This window comes from Gambusia affinis, linkage group LG12 (genome assembly GCF_019740435.1).
Source record: "Gambusia affinis linkage group LG12, SWU_Gaff_1.0, whole genome shotgun sequence".
Lineage (NCBI taxonomy): Eukaryota > Metazoa > Chordata > Actinopteri > Cyprinodontiformes > Poeciliidae > Gambusia > Gambusia affinis.
Window position 1 is genome coordinate 17,761,773 of NC_057879.1, and position 17,050 is coordinate 17,778,822.

A 17,050-nucleotide genomic window follows, 5' to 3' on the forward strand; every position below is an offset into this window, starting at 1 on the left:
AATAAATATGAAATAAGAAAGCAAATTCAAATTGGTGTAAAAGTAAAGCCCGTTTGCAGTTTAGCCATTAACACACAGTTCTGATAGCACAGAGACAGATATGAATCACTCAAGGGTGTCTTTTAATTAGAAAAATATTGCTAGTTATGAACATGAAATTCTTCCATTTGGGTTTAAGCGGACAATCTGTCAACGTCCCTGTTGCCTGCGTGTGTAATCTGCTGAGTTGTTTTAAGACTGTGGCTGGGTTATACAAGTGTGGAAAGAAGACTGAAGAAGATTCATAGGAAGAACTCAGTGGGTGACGAATGAATCTTTCAACTTGAAGTCCCGAACATCAAGAGAAATCAGCTCTACTCACCAGGGAATCCTACCAGACTTTAGCTGGCAGTCTCGCTCAGACATATTATTCAGACATACACCAGTACAGTGTAAATACTGATGTAGTGTTAAACTGCTCAAGGTTTTCTTTACGATCTAAGTTGTGCATTACGTTCTGTGCATTCACCATAGCCACAGCTTACACAACCTCATCTATGTCTCCATTAGGCTGCCAGAAGTCAGTGGCTCCCACTGTACTGTAAACAAAAGATATCCCATGATCCATAGATAGTCTTTAAACAAGTCCGGCCACTGCTTTTGGTAGTTGTTTAGATGCCACCTCTTTGTAATACCTGCTCATCTGCATTTTCTGTGCAGCTCTGAGCTTTCTTTTAAAATGGGTTGATATAGAAAACCCCCAAAGGGTAATTGGCCTATATGAGGAGATGGAGGAGTCTGCAAGCCTTCACACTGTGCTGTTTAAACCAGAGAAGCTTTTGGAATGTAATGTCAGAACTAACAGCCTGCAGCAGAGTTGAGATGTTGGAAAATGGATCTTAATTGTATAGAAAATACAGCAGTGGGTATTGGAATACGACGAACATTTAAGAAAGGTGAATTATGATGTATTTTGAACCTTTCTTGTCATGTTTTTCATAACTGGCATGTCTTCAGAAATACACTTTCTCACAAAGGTTATGTATAATGCATGACAAAAATGATACCATGCATTATAATTGTTGATAGCCAATAATGAATAATATAAATTTTCATTACTCATACAATTGTTTTGAAGAAATAATCAAAGTTTTATACTGTAGAAAAAAATCCAATATTATTTTAGATGTACAATATTTATTTACAATCTCTGTTTGGTGTGTTTGGTCTATATTTAAAGCTTTTTAATTGCTGACATCTAACGAAAGTCATCCTAGCTAGTGGATTAGTTAGCAGGACACTCATACATTCTCACACAGACACATTGGTGTTGTATTTCTGACAAAGTGTCTGCTGGATGCCTATCCCCTGTTTGTAGTCTGGTGTGGCAGAGGGGCGACCCTCAGTCAGGAAAAGAGGACAATAACCCAGTTTTGCATGTGGATCAGTGTTTTTTTATTATTATAAAAAAAAGGGACAGATGTTACAGTCACCAAACATACCAGATGATAATAGTGCTGTTCTTACACTGTTGAAGGTGTCAAACCCAATCCTGGCTCCTGTAGTCATCAAAGCATAGCTACAGCTGGTTGAAGGGGACCAAATCCATTCAAGAGGTGATTTGGTTCCATTTTACCAGCTTTAGCAAAGCATTGTTTCAGAGTGTACCTGTTGGTAAGAAATACCTTCAGATTTTTTTGTTTGTTTTTAAAGGTTTTGCCCCACAAATAGGTTAACATTTGAAGAACATTTAGCAGTTTAATAGATTTCACCACTCATCTCACTAGCTGACGTGATCAATAGTACACCCTCTTAATTTCACTTCCTTACTCGCCTTCATCAACCTATCTGACACCCAGGTATATTAAGCACCTTCACCCCATTTACCATCACACCAATAATACATAGGTACAGGTTATCAAGGTGAGCTGCCTCCAATGCAGTGTATTAATCTTCCTTGTCATTTTTCCAAGTTTTACCCCTTTCATAGACTGAAAATGTTCTCTGAGAAAAAAAGATCATAATAATCTTTGGCTGTGCACTTGAGTCAAATGTCCTGGAGTCATGAAGCAATTACAGACTCTGACAGATGGGCCCCGCTGCAAGCACGCTGCTGCTCCGGTCACCGAGACAGCCAACAGACAAACGCAGAGGCAAAAGTACATATACAACTTCTGTTACTTGTGTTCCTACAGCAGCACTCGCGGGTGTCAAGTCCCAACATTAATTTAAGCCACTCTTCAGGCTGATTAAGTCCTTCAGGCTGATTTGCCTTGTAGAGCGTTCAGTTTGAACAGTAACTCAGGATTTTATTTCACTTTTTTTTTTTTTACTGTAGTAAAGGACTCAATATATGCATGCACTGAATGATCTCTTGTGTTTCCTTGAAGAAAATCCAACATTAATATGAAATGATTTGGGAATTCTAACATCAGACAATGCTTGTTTAGAAAAAACATAACTTTTCACATGTTTCCTTGCTGCTTTACTTGCATATTTTTGCACATTTAGACACAATCCAGCAGCATAACTAGACATGCCCCAGTTATTAGGCCAACAATTGGAATCTTTTTTTTCTGGATCAGCTCTGATTAGAGATCATCAGGTCATTTATGGAAAATAAATCAATGTTTTTTTAGTTTTTTTTTATCTACTACATGCATCATGTAGGCTGCATTATAAGCATTAGTGCCTGTTTTGTGAGGTTTACATTTTGCTAAATATTTTGGGGACAATCTTGCAATTACTTCAGTTTCTATTTGGTAGAGAGGGAAGTTTAAATCTGATGGCCTACCACGTGTTTTTCCTCTAATGTAATCCTTCAAATGAAAAAAAGAAAGAATTGGCCCTTATCAGTGTACCTCTAAACTAAATACTCAGTTCTTCCTCACTAGCATGCAAAAAGTCACTGCTACACATCATTTTTAAATTTAATGCTCAGATACTTGACATTTATTAGAAATTTTTAACTAGAACCTATTTATCTCTAATATCTCAGTTGTTTTTGTCACCACTTTTCACAAGGGCCATGAATACAGTCTGCTACTATAATTATTGACTTTTTCTGCCAAAGCACAAATGATATTCTCCAAGTGGCCGGTGACAGCCGAGCGATATATAGCCTTGCTTGTAGACAGCACGGAGGTCAACATAAGGCCAGCTTGATATGGCACACCAGGCAGGTCTATTTGTAACATACACATGCACATTCATGCTTACTTACTTACACACATTCACTCCAGAGTCAGGTGGCGGGGCTGCTCAACTCATTTAAGGGCCATAACAGGGCAAAAGCCAGGGGCACGACAAGCACCAAGCATTTGATAATGTCAGCATCTGCTGGGTTTGTCACTTAGACAGCAGGTCAAGGCTATTGAGAGAGCCTGGTGAAACGTGCTGGGCATGGCTCACAAACTCAGACCCGTCTGGGTTTCTCTACAGAAAACAGTGCTGAATGATCAGACATTTCAAACAGATGGATGGTTATAAAAGGTTCATTAACTAGAAAGGAACTTTCTAGTTAATTGTTTATTGTCCAATTATCATCATGTGAGAATTTTATTTTTTGTTTGCATCTGCAGGTTAGGTTTTCTTGTTTTCTCAGTAAATCTAACTCATTTCTTTTGTCTTATTTCCAACTGTTTGAGTGATTTATAGTTTGCTGCATCTAGGGCAGGGGCTGGTGACCATAACAGTTTCATGGTGTGCCACAAAAAAGAATTAGTCTAAAGTCACAATCTTCGTATGCTCCTCTAAAATTCAGATAGCAGTCATTTTTTACAATACCTGCTCTTAAAACGCATTGTTACAAGTGAATTAACTTAACAATATTAATAATTTTAGGTTTTAGAAGTAAGAAAAACAAACTTTTACCAAATGGAATGGAAATATCTTTTGGATATTTCAAAAAAATGAAGAGGAGGAAAAAAGCAAGTTAATAACAAAAAGTGTTCATTGTGCAATTAGTTGAATTGTGTTGTTGAAATTTAATGCAGAAATTGAATTTAAAAAGCAGCTAAAACTTAATTACCTCTCTTTATAATGCTCATCTTCTTAGTTTTGGCCAAAGTTATTTCAAGCCACTGTTGAGGGGTTAAAAAGCTGCTGGTTCCAGACCGCTGATATTGGTTGTCTTATTTTTTTAAATATTTTTTTTTTGCTTTACTTAATCCATCAAGTTTGTTTTCAAAATGATTTCTGAACAGTTTACCTTGAATGTGTCTTAATTTAAGCTTTTAGAATTGTAGCTATTAGTAATACTACAAAAATAAATAGTATCTTTACAGTTTTCTGTCAAACTAAAAATGACTCAAAACATAGTTTTTCTTGCAGACTCAATTTCAAATAATATCTAAAAATAGTTTCCTCTAGTTTTGTCATATCTATAAAAATAAATCTTTGTCTTTTTGCAGTGAGGTAATTTTAAACTTTTATTTAACTTGGCATCAAGATATGGTTATGAAAATTTGTCTATGAAGGCATCTAAAACATTTTAAAGAGAAGTAAATGTGTGCTAAAGTTAGTCTGTCCCTCGTTTTCTGATCTGAGCAAAGGACAGAGAAATGGGGGCCGGAGTGGGTGAAAGTGCTAGATATGAATAGCTCACCATCCAAACAACTGCATGCTAAGCCATCGCGGTCCTCTCACCTCAATTCTATCTCGGTACCTCTTCCCATATCAGTTGCCTTTCTTTTTGTTTGAACCAGTCAACAATTGGAATCAGCTGACAGGCCAGAGCTGACCCTGATGCTGCATTGTCACTTTTTGATGGTCTAATCTGGCTGCCATGCGGCCCGGCAAAGCATTTGGCAAGCATAGCAAACGTGAACAATGAGAGCAGGACTCAGAAAAAGGGAGGGGAGTTGGTGTTGGGGGCTGGTGTGCATAGGGCAGCAGGGTTGATGCGGGGTGGGGGTTGTGGGTAAGGGCAAGAGTAACAGAGGGCAGTTGTAGTTAAGATTGTTAACATAGAATTCACACAATGCAGCAACAGCACCATGTTTTTCTGCCACATCAGCAGCATCTTTACTCTCCTTCAGTTTCATGTTTATTTTTGTAATTTAAAGGGAGCAGCAATGTTGGAGATTTGATCCAAGTCACCTTGCTTGAGCCTTGCAGGAGCGCTGGAAAAGATTATGGTATTAATAGTTAGGAGCAGCTCGCTGCGTACCACTCACTGCTGAGTGAAGTTGGTGCTAAGTTGCAGTTGGCTGGCTGTCAGAAGCCGTAATGCAGCAAAATCAGCCAAGAATGAAAGGAGGCCCCAGTTTATACAGCAAGGTCACAAGGAATCTCCACATTTTCATAGGTGGCAAATACCGCTAAATTACGCTGTCAAAAGAAGCTCAAGACGGGATTTCAACCTTTTTATGCTAACTTATGTTATTACCCAATGAATTGTCGCTATATCTTGGATGAGAGCTTTTTATTGGCCAAGTCAGCTAGTTTGGGAAAGCATTAATTTCCCTACAGCGATTACTGCTGCAGTGAAGCTGCCTAGAGACAGTATAGCTAATGTATGAGTCTTAGCGCTCATTCTCTCCCCCCCCCGCGCTCCCCTTAACTTTACATTGTTATCCTATATAGACACGCAAAGAATCAAAAAAACAGCAGCAAAATATCTTTAAAACACATTTTCAGAATGAGGACATGCACCCCACCAAGAATACATACTTCTTTACATTCCATAGCTTTCATATGTTCATATGGGTACATAAAGAAGTATGTAGTCCGAGGAGGTAATCTTTCTGAAGCGTTCTCACCTTTTTTATTGCCAAGGTCAGGAAGTTGGGAGCAGAACGTTTTTTTTTTTTTTTTCTCCCACTGTTCCACTCTCCCAAGTATGGTAGTGTGCACTGTAAGGTGACTTTGAGTGTAGATTCACTTCAACACTCAAGGCTTTCCTTTGGTTGCCATGTAAGGCTGAGCAGTCTGTCCCCCCGCCCCTGAATGCAACAGAAACTTTGCAGTCCATACCATAGTCAACCGTCCCGACAAATCCCAATGCTTGTCCTCAAGGCAGCTGTGACTGGTCTGCAAGTTTGAGAGAAGAGCAGTTGCAGTATTTTACGGGCGGGAATTCTTGAAGAGACAAAAGAGACAAAAAAAAGAAGAAAAATGTTCATGAATTATGAGTAGGAGTTTCCATTGTTTGATGTTTCCTGGCAGCAGCGTCGATGTGCCTATATATGAAGAGTCCCGCTGATGGACTGAACGTTTCCGCTTCTCTCCGCCCACTTGCATGCGAATCTGACTTCTTCGCTGAGGTTTTGTTGCCCCAATTTTCAGACCATTTTCTGTCCCAATGCTGTTGCACCAGAGCTCTAACACCACAACTCTAACGCCGGACCTTATCTCACTAGCGTCAGCGGCGTCCCCCCTGTGGCTTTCTGGAGTGCTTGCTGATGTTTGAAAGCGACAGTGATCCAAGTTGAACAGGAAGCTATTGTGAGCAGGATTTGGGCTTTAGGCGTGCGGGCAGGCCATAGGTCACATGAAGCCGCTAATGCCCACTCAGCACTTGTGGATTGGTCCTCGGTACACCCCCCTCCCTGCCAAATTGCCCACCCCTCTACTCCCACTCTCTCCCCTCATTTCATAGATCATCATTACATGGTTATGCTTTCTCACTCAATTTCACCAGTCTCCCTTTGTACCTGAACCAGACCTTACGTTGCAGAGCAAATCATTGAGCATTTATATGGCAGCGAGAACTGTTCAGCAGCCGCGCTAATGAGTCTTTACCCCCAAACCTGCACATTCCACAAGTTGACGCTGCCTTCCACCACACTAAACTGACAACGAGGCTGAACACTAAGGCAGTTGGTTAAGGGAGCCTAGTTTTTAAAGTTCAGAGGCTGTGTGGTAGAGAGTTGAATTAAGGAGCAGTGGTGCAATGCTTTTGCAGTGGAAGGGTTTTGGAATAGTAATGAGAGAAGGTGTGAGCGGAGGTGACAGCTGTTCTCAGCACAAAGATAGGGCTGGGAAGGTGGAGAAGCCCGGTCCGGAAGGTGTGACGTTCTGTTTAGGAAATGTCACAGCTGCCCGAGAGGGTGAGCGCATACGGAGATAGGGGCGGTGAAATTCCTTCCTACGCGCACAGGGGTAGACCAGCAAATTAGCCGGGCGCTTGCTATGTCTGCTGCAGTACCATGTACCCTGCATTCCCTGACTAGCTCACAGCAGGAGGAGTGGGGAAACTGGGTTACAGCCCCGACTGCTTTAGGTTTATCCCGTGACACACATTTACTCAGCCGGCCATTCCTGCCAAAATTGACCCCCTCCTCAGTCGCCTGTCCCCCTCCCTCCATGCACATCTGTATGACACTGCTCACAGCTGTGTGCCGTCAATCCGCTTTTCTCCCCCCCCAGGACTCATGACCTGCCCGCTGCTCATTACTCCTCATACTTTCTTTTGCCTCTCTGGTCGCCACATCCCATCCTTCTGCCCCCATCAGCACACCTTGGTCCTGAAAGTGTGGCAACTTACCTCCGGTGATCAAACCCACACCCAGTGTTTTTAGTTTAAAAAAAAAAAAAAAAAGTATAAACATTCAAAAAGAAATTCAAACAACACTTCAGAAGTGAATGTAATTATAGAATCCTTGAGGCAAGACATCTGTAAAAGCTGCCAGATGCAGAGGGTGCATCGTCTCTCCGCACCCGTGCAGGTCTGAGTTAACAAGTCCGTCATTAGATAGCAGCAGAGCTGCAACCATGAAGCCTAATGAGCCAAAGAGCTCTGCTGCTGCAGCATGTCCGGCCAGTGCCAGGAACACAAGAGAGCGAGAGCGAGCAAGACAACAGAGGGAGGCAGGAGTGGGGGGGGCAAGATGAGGGAGATAGAGTGGAGAGTGCAAAAAACTGGGATAAAATCCATGTGGACCATAGCAACTCCCCCAGCTTCTATTTCTACAAGTCCACCTGCATCTTCTCTTTGTCCATACTTTTTCCTTTTATAACGCCTTCATTTATTGTGTTCTTTAAAGATAAAAGGAGCAAGCGCGGGAGACGATAAAAGCCCGAAAGGTGCTTTCTCAGGTTAAGTTGCGTCCTGGTGATGCTGCTGCTGCTGCAGAACAGTACATTCCACTCCCTCTCTCGGCTATGCGGCTTAGAGGCGAACCATGCGCCTAACACGTCCGAAGAAGAAGGGAGGCAAGAGATGGGACAGGAGACGTCAAGGCCCATCAGGGGTAAACTCCGTCCAAAAGCCAAAGAAGAGTATATATTACCTGTCAAATCATTTTTTTTTCATCCGTGCTGCTCCTCTTCTCCTCCCCTCCTCTTCTGTAGTGAAGAGAGCCATAATGACCTAGAGAGCGCTCCAGCTGCTGCAGCCATCGTGTGTGCCGGGTGCACGCCTGACTCGCTGATTCAGCTTCTATGTTTGGGGGGAGGCGGTGGCGGTGTGGGGGATGACGGGCGGGTTGAGTGCTACAGTCAGAGAGGGAAGGAGGGGGGAAAAAAAAGGGAGGAAGAGGCATACACATATATACATGTATACATTCCTACACATACACAAGTCATACCTTCAGAGGAGGAAGATGCAGAGCTGCAGTTTGTTGAAGAAGGTATGGGAAAAGAACTGCAGCATTTTCCTTCCCATCATATGCATTCTAAGGGAGGAAAACTGGGAGGATGCCCTGATCAGTTGAGGAAGCAGAAAGTATAGCAGCTACTCTCCCACTCTGCCTTTCTCTCTTTCCATCGTCACTCCTCAAGCACCGGAGCTTCATCCTGCTCCTGAACTCTGCTGCTGCTCTTCAGTGGAACTTTGTACAGCAGATTTAGATCAGAGAGTTTACAAAACATTTGAGAGCAAATGTGACAGAAGCACATGAAAAGTAATCTGGAGAAAAACACAGGTGTATTTTTAACCTATCTCTCATATATAAAAGTAGCATATTTGGTGATGCCGATTAATGAAATATCACATAGAAATTCCTGAGTTAATTTTTTTTAAGTCAAGATAATAACAATAAAAAACAATATTATAACAACATATTATAAATTCTCTGCTAATCAATAGGTTCTAGCAATTCAGAGTTTTTTCTAGAATAGCACGGTAATCTCATCCGCAGGTCTGTGAAGAAGGATGTCTGGAATCAGTAACACTTTGATTCATTGCTCTGAGGTTTATTTGGAAACGTTGAAACCGGTTTGTTGTGTCGCCATCTTTTACATCAGCACAGGCTTTTCCACAGTGGCGGTGTATACTGGTTTGTCAAATATCCTTTAAAACAGTGTTTCCCAACCCTGGTCCTCAAGGCACACTGTCCTACATGTTTTAGAGGTTTCCCTGCTTTAATGTGCCTGATTCAACTGATTGCAGTTCAACAAACGCCTGTTAATCAGTCATCTATTGAAATCAGCTGCACTGAAACAAGGAAATACCTAAAACATGCAGGGCAGTGTGCCTTGAGGACCAGGGTTGGGAAACACTGCTTTAAACCATCCATGCAAATGCCAACATGTAATCAGTTTATTCACTGCTTTTGTTATTGTTGCTTTAAAGTGAGTGTAATTTTGAATAATTCCAGCAGCTACATTGTTAAAATAAGAATATTAAAATGATCATAATCAACATATGTCACATATCCTTAATTATAACCAGGATCATGTACAATTTTTTGATTTTCATTTTAGTGTTCCGACAGTGTAGCGTGTGCGTTGTATGGGTTTTCTTTAAACCTGTTTACCGTTTTCCCCTGTGGAGGACTCTACTGAATGGTGACCACTGTGTAGAGAGCCAAGCATTTCAAACACGCCTCTGCTCCATGTTGCCGCGCTGCTCCTGTGTCTTGTCTCACTACCTCCCTTGACCATTTTTAGTCAAGCAGTGCAAAAAATAGTTCCCACTCTGCTCTTCTTCTTGCCCCACCCACTCCATATTCCCCAGTCTCCCACCTTCCCAACTCCGGGAAGCCTCCCATGCAGCTAGCTCCCGGCCCATCGATTCCACCCGCCTGGAAGGAGAGAGCAGCGCTAGACCAGATAGGACCCCGCTACCATTTGCTGCGCTATTTTTAGTAGCTCCAAATAAAGTGGTCTTCTCGTGCTTCCACTTGTATATACTTAAACCCCTCCCCCTTCCCCCTTGTCTCCTGTTTTGCATCATTACCACCAGCTTTACTGACTTCTCTGGTACCACCTTCTTGGTCTCTGTGTCCTTTTGACTCACCCCAGGTCCCTATCACTCCCTCTTTTAAAATAGAGTTGGAATTCACTGCTTATGGTAGATCTTCTGTTTTATCACTGCTAAACTTGGAGTAAGTATAAAACACAGAGAAACATGTGCAATTTGGAACAAAATAAAATATTTTTTGATGTATTCATTTACTTATTCTGCCTTTGGGGACACAAGAAGACGGGCGGAAGCCTCACCTCCGAGGTGCTGGAAAGTTTGGATTGCTTTCTCCATTTTTGAGTTCTCATTAATTTTCAAGTATCTTTTTCAAGCTTTCCCGAGGCGCACCCACTGAAGAATCTATTTAATTAGTTGGTCTCATCATGCTGCACATTTATTCTGTACAGGAGCAATGTCCTCTTTGCCCTCCCTTGTTCTTCAGTCTGTTCTCTACTCTTTTTATACCTACAGCTTCCTGTCGGCTCCTCCACATGCTGCTACACAGGTCCTCTTTATGAGATTGCTTGCTGTTTGAAGCAAATAGCATCATGTCCTGGCAAGAAATGGGCATTAGCATGCTCTTTCATGCAATCATATGGGAATCGGGTCTGATTGATTGAACTTTCCATGAGCCTAAAATTAGTGCCGTAATTCTACGGTTCTTAAATTGCTAAGCTTTCAGCAATTCCAGTCAATCTGCACCTAGTCACAGTTGAAACTAAGGATTATATTTTTTTCTTAATGGGATTAAAGAAGATCAATATGGACTTTAGATTTAAACGCACTATTTATTTGGCATTTGTTAAAATTCGGCAGTCATTTTTGCTATGCATCTGTCACTACATACAGCCAGAATGTCTTAAAAAGAACTTCTCTGTAATCAAGAAAGGTATTTCAATACATCAGTTGCATTAAGTAGTGCAATTTTTGTGCTAAATAGCACACAGTAATTCCATTCAGTCATACGTTCAAATATATGTGTGTTGATAATCTCATGGAACCAACACTGTAAAAAGTTACACAGATAACAATAGTAAATCATTTCCACTCCTAGTGTTTATTGTTATTGGAATATTTTTGGGGGTGTTTCGCCAGTGGATATATCTAATTTTCTATTTAGCTGATGATTTTGTTTAAAAAGAAACTTATTAATTTTCAGTGAGACCTTTCTAAGACCCTTATAATTAAAATGAAGGATATCATAAAGTCACAAAATGTAAATTTGTTGACAAATGCATGTTTTGCAGCAGAAACAAGTTGGTTTTTCACTTAACTTCAGCCGTAGGCAGGGTTTTTTTTTTTCTGAAATTGTTACACTTGGTAATAGTTCTGTGTTGACAGGAAACAATTCTAACCATTTAAATAATACAGTAAATAACAATATTTAATAAATAATTGATATCATGTGAACATCTTGCACACCCAATGTGTTTTTCCTCTAATGGTCTTGAAGATAGGTTTCAGCCAGCCATTGTAATCCTTGTTCTTAAGCCTGACCTTGCTAAACTAAAAACACCTTCCACTGGTGAAATAACTGGCAGAAGGTAACTTTTGAATTAAAATTCAAAAACAAATTACAAAGCAGCATTTTCAGGACACAAGGTCTTTGAGTGATAACCTCCAGCCCTTCCATTTTTGTCACATTGTAATAACACCCAAATCCCTTAGCCCGAACGTCAACACATTTAAGATGTTGCCATATGTTACAAGGTAAGACCTGATTTGAGACTTTCTAAAACCTAAAATTGAAGTATTAAAATTGACCAGGTTTTTTAGAGACCCTACCAAAAGCTTCAGTTCAAAGTTAGCTACAAATTGCAGTTAGAACAAATTTAATAAATGGTTTAGCAAGAAATGATAAATTTCTAAGTAGAGCGAACCAGGTCTCTCTTAATAACACTTCAACCAAAAGTTAGTTTCCTGGGAGCCTTTTACTCCTCACTAAGTTGTGCTTTTTATCCTCTATCCAGTTGCATTATCATCTGAGCTGAGGATGCCCTTGTGGCGTTGTTTATTCCCTCTTTGGGTTTCCACTCTGCTTGTTGTAGCCACCCAACCCACCAGTTTAATCTCAATTACATCCCGGCGTCCCATCTGCTGCTGAAACACAACAGCATGGCTTATGTCTTCCCTCCATGATGAATAGCGCAGGCTGAATGTTTAGCTGAGCAGTTAATCGATCAATAAGAAAAGGGTCTAAAGGGTCTACTAATGGATGCTTTGTTTCATTGGATGAACGCTAGGTCAGGATTTGCTTTCTATGTGTACTGTTTAAAATCTATTTCCATGGCAATGTGAAAGTATTCATGAGAATTAACCATTTGCATTTTTTATACTCAAAAAGTAAAAATTTGCTTGGAAAAGAATGTTTACAGAAATTCTGATGGTCAAATTGATCATCAAATTATACATACAAGTTCAAATTTATACACACCATGGTATTTGGTTAAATGTCTCTTAGGAAGTTGCGGGAAACTTGAACATTTTTTGTTACCATCAACATGAGTCTGGTATATTATCGGGCATTTGACCTCTACTTCTATCAGAAATTGACATTTTCATTGGTTTGTGTCCTGGTATGACCTCTCAACCTCGTTAAAAGTTTGTGAGCTGTTAAAAGCCAAAAAATGTCAGGAAATCAACCAATCCAACAAATCTTTAGCACATCTGCTAGAGGGGTTGGATTTGGGTCACTTTGGAAATTTAAGACTGTAAATTATTTCCCATAGTTCCTGACATTTGAACTCTCTTAAAAAAATGTACCCATCATGCCACTAATATAACCTGCATGCATGAGACAAACTTTTCCTACTGTCCTCCTGTTTCTTCCAATGTATTATTAGAAATAAATAGATGGGTGATATAACTCTGTTAGTTGTACATTTAACGTTTTATTGCTCCTCGAAGTGTTCTGAAAATACAGCACAATTGTTATAGTCTGAAACCCTGACCTTTGTTCATTGTTGTGTTGTATTTAGGCCAATTTAGCGTTTAATCAATACGTTGGAGGTGAATAACGGCTGTCTGGGTGACTGAACTTCCCCCTCACTCAGTTACTTTGGTCATTAGGTGGAATAAAGTTTCCTCTTTCCTCCACAAAGCAAAACAAATATTAGAGACTGTTTTGTAAAATGTCTGTGTTCAATAAAGCCTGCCTTTTAATTTGGACACTACTGAAAGCACACTCTCAGATTTAGCCCTTTTTAAAGTAGTCAGACCTCTTCCATCACTGCATCTCCTTTCCCTCCTTCTCACATCCCCCTTGTTTGCCTCCTCATCCCTTAACACGGTGCATCATTTGAAGAGGTAAAGCCGCTGAGCGCTTGAAGGAATAAAAATGATTTATGAATGGGCCAACCTACCTGGGTGCTGGAGGGGGAAGCCGATGGCAGTTAGGCTCTCTGATCCAGCAGCACATTGTTCCCTCGAGCCTCACTGCAGAAAAAAAGCTCGTCTGTCTCTTCTGTCTCTGATCTTCCTCCATACGTTTTTCATGTAACATTTTTATTTTTGAGTGAAACGCAAACTGAATAAATACCAATTCTCTGTAAAGCGTTATAAAGTCGCATGTCTGTGAAATGTGGATCATTATGTTTATTTGCACACACATCAGTTGCACACACACTTGCATACTGTGCAGGCTGAATTGTTACTCTCAACCTGCTTTTATTTTTCTTTCTTTTTTATATTGGACTTCAAAGTTCAATGAACGAGAATGCAGATGTTAGCGATGACTTGAACTATTAAGCGTCTATTGACAAGAAATATGCTTTACTCACAGAGGATTTAACTAACCTCATTTAGCCCTAGCAGTCCTACACTGTGTATCTGCACACAGATAAAAGTAATAAATGTTCAGTTCTGTAAGAAAAAAAAAAATGGAATCCTTAAAATCAAAATAAAAAATATATTGGATACTAGGCATTGATTACTGCCAATAAGACATATTAAAGTTTTAAAATGAAAACCTCTCAATATATTTTAACCAAATAATTCCTATTGTTTAAAATCCTTACGAGATGCCAGTGAAAGTACATGAGCTTGTTCTAGTCTAATGGAGCAGCTCCACTGTGCACTACCATTCAACTGGCTGAAACAAGACCTCTGCACTTTTTTTTCCATCAGCAAATATAGCCAGACAGGTTTGTAAAGATTTGTGATCCAACGGCATGGATAGTCATGGTGTGGAAACACTAAAGTAGCGCCAACTATCACTCTTGTTGTTGTTTTAAATAACTGGCTGATTAAACATCCAACATCAGTTTGTTATATTTGTCCTACTGTATAATAGTAAGCAATGTTTAGGGCTGTAAAGTACTGCAGCCCAACAACAACACTCTTGTACTGGCTTGATGAGTTCCTCTGACCAGAGGGGATTTCCTAGCAGCTGCAATTTTATGGTGCATTCAAGTACATCTCGTACACTGGCTTGCATAAATATCAAAACAACTCCAAAAGTGAAACCAAACCTCCAATCAGTTTTATAGTGGACACTTTTTATTTGTTTCTCTTGCCTGAAGTAAACCAGACCCATACTGAAGCCTGACATTAAAACAGAAGTATGAATGAAACTATGATTTTTATGTGGTATTACATCCCTAGTTTTAATGCCTTTTCGATTTGTATTGATTGCATACATAGATGCCAGAAAGAGAGTAGCATATCCAGCTTATGGAAATGAAATGTATTATTTTCATCTCAGCAACATGGTTTTATTGGGAAAGTTCCATCTTAAATCATCAGTCTTGGCAAAATAACAACGTGTAGTTTTGACTTTTACCAGAAAAATCATTTTGTGCTGCAATAAAAAGGTCGCCAATTACCTTAAATCATAACGAGGAAACCCCAAATGCCTGGCTAGCAATATCATTATTCAGCATAAAAACACCTTTACAACTACTAGCAAATTTACTTTTTATTCTACATTTTTTGCTAGATAACATATAGCTGCAATTATCAATATTTTATGTTTGTTTAATGGCAGTAGGAACTATTGTTGTTTTCTTCTTTTTTTAAAATCAAAGCAGTTTGATCATGCTGGACATTTTGAGTAAGTACTCTAAAAGTCTTGTTTCTTCTTAAGGTTATCATGCTGTGAGAATCTCATCCCTGCCCATGTCTGAAGCACACTATGTATTCTGAAACAATTAATCCTGCTGTTTCTATTTTACCTAATTATTTATTTATCCTCTGCATGTTACTATTCCCAGTTGTTCGGTTAGGCTCTGTGTTGTCTTGCTGTACAGATACTCTTTGATTAGAGCACCATCTGTAGTGCAGCGACCGCTTCATTCAGCAAGCCTGAGTGCCAGGTTGCTGCAGCATCCACTGTGAGCGGAAAAGTCCCCCACTAGTAGACGCTCTACCAGTCCCAGCTCTCTCTGAGAGCTGGTGCCAGTCCAGCAGATCAGCCAGAGGACAAGCTTATACATGACCCAATCCCCCGGTGGCCAATCAGAGTGCCCACCAGTCCTCTCAGGGCTGGGCCAGTGTGGCTCTGAGCCAATAGATAAGCTCAGCCATGTTGTAATGCTCTGTTTGTCCTGTGGCATGCTTAAGCAATGAGTCCTGACTACCAGCACATCTTGTGCAAGCGATGGATGAGGGGAACAGAGAGCTAGATGGACAGAGAGGAAAGTGAAAGGAAGAAAATTGGAATAGAAGGATGTGTGGCGGTGGGATGTGGAGGTTAAAGCCCTAACTGAAACAACTCAAGGACATAAAGAGCCTTTGGGAAAGTGGCTATAACATAATACAAAGAGGAAAATCTTGCAATGTGAAGCCGCTGTAACCACCAATGGTATTTTTATTCTCCTGACAAACCTAGAAAGAGCCAGATTTATTTGCACAACTTTAAGAGCCCCAGCAATGAAGGCAATAAATATGACAGAGTGAGGTGATGTACTACCACAGCCCAGCTGTCAGGCATCTTTAATGCTGTCTCCCTCCATTTAAAAACTGTGTAGTTTATCTATTTACCTGATGCACAGAAATAAGTGAAATTATTTATCTTGCTTTTTATGAAACTTTAACAAAAGGGGGTTCACGGTAGTCTTAGCTGAGTGAATGCATATAAAATTCATTACACATTTTGCATTTTTGTTGATATGGTTTAACAACCCGCAAAGCCGACCAAACGGTGTTATTGAGTAGGTTTTTAGATGTCGTCCTGCATGCTGTGTTTTTTATATTGTATCATTATCCTCCTCTTTTCTTCTTTTTGGAGCTTGCTTTTATATAAACATCACTATGATGACCATGGAGTACAATTAACATTAACTAATCCTGCAGTGTAGGTTTCTCAATTATGTATTAAGATCCTAATTTATGTAATCGGATCAAAACTTAGTGTTTTGCTCTAAGTAGAGCACTTTGCAAAAGTATTCATACTGTAACATTTTAGCAAATTTTTTAATGCATTATGCAAAATTTGATTTGATTTTGATTTAAGTTTGACCTATACAACTGAAGGTAATAGTTACTTGATTGTGGTGTTTATTGTCCCTTTAAAACAAATAAGTTGTTCTACAATGTACAAGCTCTATAAAGTAAACTTTTGAGCAATAAGCAACACAAAAAGAGTGACATTATTTCAAATGGCTGTATATGGCAATGTATAAATGTAGGCCTAATAATTTTGCACTGGGATTTATTTAGGAGTATCAGAGTAATGGAATGTGAATACAGAGCACATCACACTTTACACACTTTATTTTGTTTTGAATGGTGCAAGTTTCATAGTTTAAGTGGAATTCATGTGGGCGAAATTGTTTTATTATTATTATTACTACAGTTTCACATCTGCTGTGTCTAGTCATCTACAAGTGTTGTGTGTGTGGAGTATTTGTAACCTTAATGTGCTTTGAGGGACACATTCAGGCCAGTGTGTACAGATCTAAACCAAGCAGAGCTGCTGAATAATGCAGCCCATGTTACCTTGGT

The 17,050-nt window shown here is 40.0% G+C and overlaps 1 protein-coding gene and 1 long non-coding RNA gene across 5 annotated transcripts in view; one reads left to right on the forward strand and one right to left on the reverse strand.

Moving 5' to 3' along the window:
• The window catches only part of mib1 (MIB E3 ubiquitin protein ligase 1), a 57,612-nt gene that overhangs the window by 19,029 nt on the left and 21,533 nt on the right, over positions 1 to 17,050 (forward strand). The window lies entirely within an intron of this gene.
• Positions 1,411 to 9,226, reverse strand: LOC122841043. Its single transcript, XR_006372333.1, has 2 exons — positions 5,742 to 9,226; positions 1,411 to 1,647 (listed from the first exon to the last, which is right to left on the reverse strand). It is a non-coding gene; the product is annotated as an uncharacterized LOC122841043 (long non-coding RNA).